This window comes from Semicossyphus pulcher, unplaced genomic scaffold (assembly GCF_022749685.1).
Source record: "Semicossyphus pulcher isolate SPU_LCO1_2020_fin unplaced genomic scaffold, fSemPul1.0.p SCAF_23, whole genome shotgun sequence".
Classification (NCBI taxonomy): Eukaryota; Metazoa; Chordata; class Actinopteri; order Labriformes; family Labridae; genus Semicossyphus; species Semicossyphus pulcher.
Genome location: NW_027211697.1, coordinates 14,365,911 through 14,371,910, shown reverse-complemented (window position 1 = coordinate 14,371,910; position 6,000 = coordinate 14,365,911).

Here is a 6,000-nt window from a genome sequence, read left to right as displayed (position 1 = left end):
TACCAAGATGAATAATGCTGATGGTCAATGCTACTCTCAGAGGGTTCAAGTTCACCATCTTCAGAGACGACAGCAGACAGCCTTACTCATCCCGGACAGAGACATATAATGAGATCGATGTAAAAAGTACATCCAATCCATCTCAAAGGATTCAGGGCTGTTTTAATCCTTTCAGGTGACAATATGTGTGAATGTGTTTGTCTCGTGTTTCAACTTGCTTGTTGAGAATGCAATGAGAAAAGTCCAGTCACCATGAAAAAGACAAAGTGGTTTGGAAGCTTGAAAGAATCCTGGTACCGCTCTACAAACAAAGTTGTGTCTCACATCAGGCTATAAAACTCATTAGTGCAACGTGTCATTAATTAATGAAAGGGGTTATATGTTGCTTCTACTGTCTGTCTGTCTGTCTGCTGAAATCTGGCACCAAAGACTCGATCCATTCAGTTTGATTTATCGTGCACGTCTTGTCCAACCAGCCCTGAAACCTCCAATAAAAAACAACATGGAAATATGAGGCTAAATCTTCATGCTTCTATTTTCAGCTCTGTGAGGCGGAGTCAATGCAAATCTACATCTCTTCCATCGTTATTAATCTCACTGCAAACTGAGGACAAACCAATCCACCAACCAGACATACAAACACATTTTCACAATGACTTTGGATGTTTTTAGTTTCCATTAGTGCTTATCTTCATTGTTATAGCAGTGCTGATTCTAATAACATTTTCTATTGTCCATGAATGTTAAATTAACATGAAGTAATAATGTTTGTCATTTGAAAATCAACATAATGTTTCAGTATCATATTTCTTTCAATGCAAAACATTCAGACATTAATATTCTGTAAATGTTGGGACATTTTAAATGTAAATGAAAATATCACATGTGAAGCAAAGGTGATTTCCAGGCATGTTTCCACTCGACTGCCCCTCCCTGCTTCACACACATAACATTCATAAAAACGTTTAAATCAAGAATGTCATGAAATAAAATAAAACTATTTAAATAAAGTTATTTAGAGGAACACCAATACACGTATGCATGAAGTAATAATTCTGTAGTGCATTTGAATTTGTGTTTGCAGCTGAGGGGAAATGTAAACTGCAGAAACGAGATAGGCCTGAAAGTATGGCTGACATCTTAACATTAATAAGTCAACATCTGGGTAACATTGTCCATCGACTTTGGCTACAATACAGCCCCAAGCATCACTGATGTAAACACACAGTTTACAATGTGAACAACAGGAGGAGCCCTCAGACCAACAATGATGTCAACATCAGTTCACTGTTACAGCAGAAAGAAAAACTTGAGACTTCATGAAAGAACTCTTCTGTTTCCATCAATAGAACTGATCATTATCAGAATCATGTGAGCATTGGAAACTGAACCAGAAGTCACCTTTATTATTCAGACTACAACAAATGAAGCTTTCAATACCAATCTAAACTCTGGGCAGATACCCAGAAACAAAGGAGACAAAACCTCCCACACATGTCGACAGTGAGATCTATAATGAAAGAACATCACGGGCAGTTAACACCTGATAGAGGTTTATATGGGAGCAGATCTTCTGGTGTCAAACAAGAGAAGAACTTACTGCTTCAGTCTGATGAACTGAAAATAACAGAGATAAAAGTCAAACGATATTCCTCCCTGAGGAGGAGTCAATGCAAACTGTGATGTCTTCCTCCTCTACTTATGTGACTGCAGAGAGGAGGACAGAGAACAGTGGACACACAGTTTAACATGATGGACTACAGGACAGGACTGCTGCTGTTAACTGTCTGCTGGGCAGGTGAAGATCATCACTATATTCATGTTACATAGCGTATATATCTGTCAGCAGCTGATTTCACTTGATGTTTTTATCCTCTCTCCAGGTGTTGATGCTCAGACTCTGACACAATCTGAACCAGTGGTTAAACGTCCTGGAGAATCCCACAGACTGACCTGTACAGGCTCTGGATTCACATTCAGTGACTACGGCATGCACTGGATCAGACAGGCTCCTGGAAAAGGACTGGAGTGGGTCGCTGCTATAAGCTATGGTGGTAGCGACAAATACTACTCTCAGTCAGTTCAAGGCCGGTTCACCATCTCCAGAGACAACAGCAGACAGCAGCTGTATCTGCAGATGAACAGTCTGAAGACTGAAGACACTGCTGTGTATTACTGTGCCGGAAGAGACACAGTGAGAGACAATAACAGGAGAGTCGTACAAAAACTACTTCCTCTGTTTACAACCATCACTGGGGACAGTTGGAACATATGTTTGTAATACTGATGTGCCATAATGTAAATTCTTATTATAGATTCAATGTTGAAGTCTTGTTTAATCTCATTCGTCTGAATGTTAAAGTCGTTTCCATCAAGAATTCAACATCATTCATTTGTCATTGCACAACAGAGTTCCACAATGATTCAATGTTTTAGCCCATTCCTGCAACACACAGAACAAAAGGACACATTGTTTAAAGTAGAATAGAAAAAGATACATTGTCATATTTGAGTTATTTAGATACTAATACACTGGTTCATTAGCACAATTAAAATTATAATTCTGTTGCACTCTTTTTGGATTTGTTGTTTGGGGGAATGTAAACGGCAGCAACAAGATAGTGCTGATAACTTTATGCTGAAATCTGAACTTTAAAAACTTGACATCTGGGAAATATTATTAACTTTTACAATATTTGAGCACCAAGTATCATCGATAAAAACAGTTTCTCCCCTTGTGAACACTAACATGAAGCCACCACAGGAGGAGCCCTCAGACCACCAAAGATTTCAACATCAGTTCACTGTTACAGCAACAACAGAAACAGTCTTTAGGACATTGGAAATAATAGACAATGTTCCAATCACTGATAAAATAGTGTATGTTGTCACAGTAACAAACTCCATGATACATTATTAAATATTAAAGCATTCAACAACTTATACAAATGAGGTTGATTACTTTGCTCAGTGTTCCTCGTCTCTGAAAGTCAGTTCCTTTTTGAGAACATACTAAAAAATATCAAACTGATAAGTTATCAGAATCATACGTGCATTAGAGACTGAACCGGTCTTTAGCCAAAGTCATGGTGGTGTTTATTATTTAGGACATAAAACATGTGATTTAAACATCAATCTCATGACGTTTGATATGACTGAAGTTTCACCAACTCTTTCTGTGAGACGGAGAGAAAACATTTTAATAAACTTTACTGTCCCATGGATGTAAATAAGCCTCCTTGTGTGTTGCCTTATAAGGACATAAAGTGTCTTCTCCTCTTGCTGGTTTCTAGTTTCTATTCATGGCTGCTCCTTTAGTTTCCAGTAGTCCTCTTCTTCATTGTTACAGCAACGCTGATTTTAATAAATATTATCAATGAATGCTTCTGGTTGTTTGCAATTTGAAAATAAATTACATGATGCTTAAAAATCAAATGTCTCTCAGTGCAAAACATTCAGACATTTATATTCTGTAAATGTTGGGACATTTTAAATGTTGAGTGTTCTGAAATGAAAATATCACATGTGAAGCAAAGGTGATTTCCAGGCATGTTTCTACTCGACTGCCCCTCCCTGCTTCACACACATAACATTCATAAAAACGTTTAAATCAAGAATTCATGAATTTAAAAAATAAAGTTGAGATAAACACCAATACACGTATGCATGAAGTGATATTATATAATATAATTTCCATCAATAGAACTGATCATTATCAGAATCATGTGGGCATTGGAAACTGAACCAGAAGTCACCTTTATTATTCAAATGGTAAATGGACTGTACTTATAGAGCGCTTTTCTCACTCAGAGCTGCTTTTTACACTACATATCACATTCATCCATTCACACACTGATGGCAGAGGCTGCTACTAAAGTGCCCAACTGTCAATCAGATATCACATTCATACCCTTTGGCTATGCCACCGGGAGCAATTTGGGGTTCAGTGTCTTGCCCAAGGACACTTCGACATGTAGCCTGAGGGAGCTGGGGATCGAACCTCCGACCTTCCGATTGAAAGACGACCGACTCTACCACTGAGCCACAGCCGCCCCAAACTACAAAACTACAACAAATGAAGCTTTCAATACCAATCTAAACTCTGGGCAGATACCCAGAAACAAAGGAGACAAAACCTCCCACACATGTCGACAGTGAGATCTATAATGAAAGAACATCACGGGCAGTTAACACCTGATAGAGGTTTATATGGGAGCAGATCTTCTGGTGTCAAACAAGAGAAGAACTTACTGCTTCAGTCTGATGAACTGAAAATAACAGAGATAAAAGTCAAATGATATTCCTCCCTGAGGAGGAGTCAATGCAAACTGTGATGTCTTCCTCCTCTACTTATGTGACTGCAGAGAGGAGGACAGAGAACAGTGGACACACAGTTTAACATGATGGACTACAGGACAGGACTGCTGCTGTTAACTGTCTGCTGGGCAGGTGAAGATCATCACTATATTCATGTTACATAGCGTATATATCTGTCAGCAGCTGATTTCACTTGATGTTTTTATCCTCTCTCCAGGTGTTGATGCTCAGACTCTGACAGAATCTGAACCAGTGGTTAAACGTCCTGGAGAATCCCACAGACTGACCTGTACAGCCTCTGGATTCTCATTCGGCAGCTATGAGATGGCCTGGGTCAGACAGGCTCCTGGAAAAGGACTGGAGTGGATCGCCTGGATCCAAACTGATAGTAGCTACAAATACTACTCTCAGTCAGTTCAAGGCCGGTTCACCATCTCCAGAGACAACAGCAGACAGCAGCTGTATCTGCAGATGAACAGTCTGAAGACTGAAGACACTGCTGTGTATTACTGTGCCAGAGACCCACAGTGAGAGACAATAACAGGAGAGTCGTACAAAAACCACTTCCTCTATTTACAACCATCACTGGGAACATTCACTTGTCTCAGCATCACGTTATTAAAAAGTCCTCTACAAACAATATTAGTCCAAATGTAAAATATAAAAAATTAACAAAAATGTAACAATGATTGCAGAGTTGAAGTAGATTGACAAAGGAAAAACAGATTGGATCATCAAACTGATGTAAAAGACTGACGGATAAAAACATTGATCTACATACACGGATCAGCCGTAACATTATGACCACCTGCCTGATATTGTGTAGGTCCCCCTTTTGCCACCACAGCCCTGACCCATCAAGGCATGGACTCCATGACACGTCTAAAGATGAGCTGAGGTATCTGGCACCAAGACGTTAGCAGCAGATCCCTTAACTCCTTTATGTTGCGAGGTGGGGCCTCCACAGATCGGACTTGTTTGTCCTGCACATCCCACAGATGCTCGATTAAATTGAGATCTGGGTAATTTGGAGGCCAAGTCGACACCTTGAACTCGTTGTCTTGTTCCTCAAACCATACCTGAACCATGTTTGCAGTGTGGCAAGGCCCATTATACTACTGAAAGAGGCCACTGCCATTAGGGAATACAGTTTCCATGAAGGGGTGGACTTGGTCTGAACAATGTTAAGGTCGGTGGTACGTGTCAAAGTAACATCCACATGAATGGCAGGACCCAAGGTTTCCCAGCAAAACATTACCCAAAGCATCACACTGTCTCCGCTGGCTTGCCTTCTTCCCATGGTGCATCCTGATGCCACGTCTTCCCCAGGTAAGCGACGCACAGGAACCTGGCCATCCACATGATGTAAAAGAAAACGTGATTCATCAGACCAGTCCGCCTTCTTCCATTGCTCCGTGGTCCAGTTCTGATGCTGGTGTGCCCATTGTAGGAGCTTTTGGCAGTGGACAGGAGTCGGCATGGGCACCCTGACCGGTCTGCGGCTAAGCAGCCCCATCCATAAAATACTGTGATGCTCTGTGTGTTCTGACATCTTTCTATCAGAACCAGCATCAACTTATTCAGCCCTTTGAGCTACAGGAGCTCTTCTGTTGGATCAGACCACACGGGCCAGCCTTATCTCCCCATGAGCATCAATGAACCTCGGCTGCCCATGACCCTGTC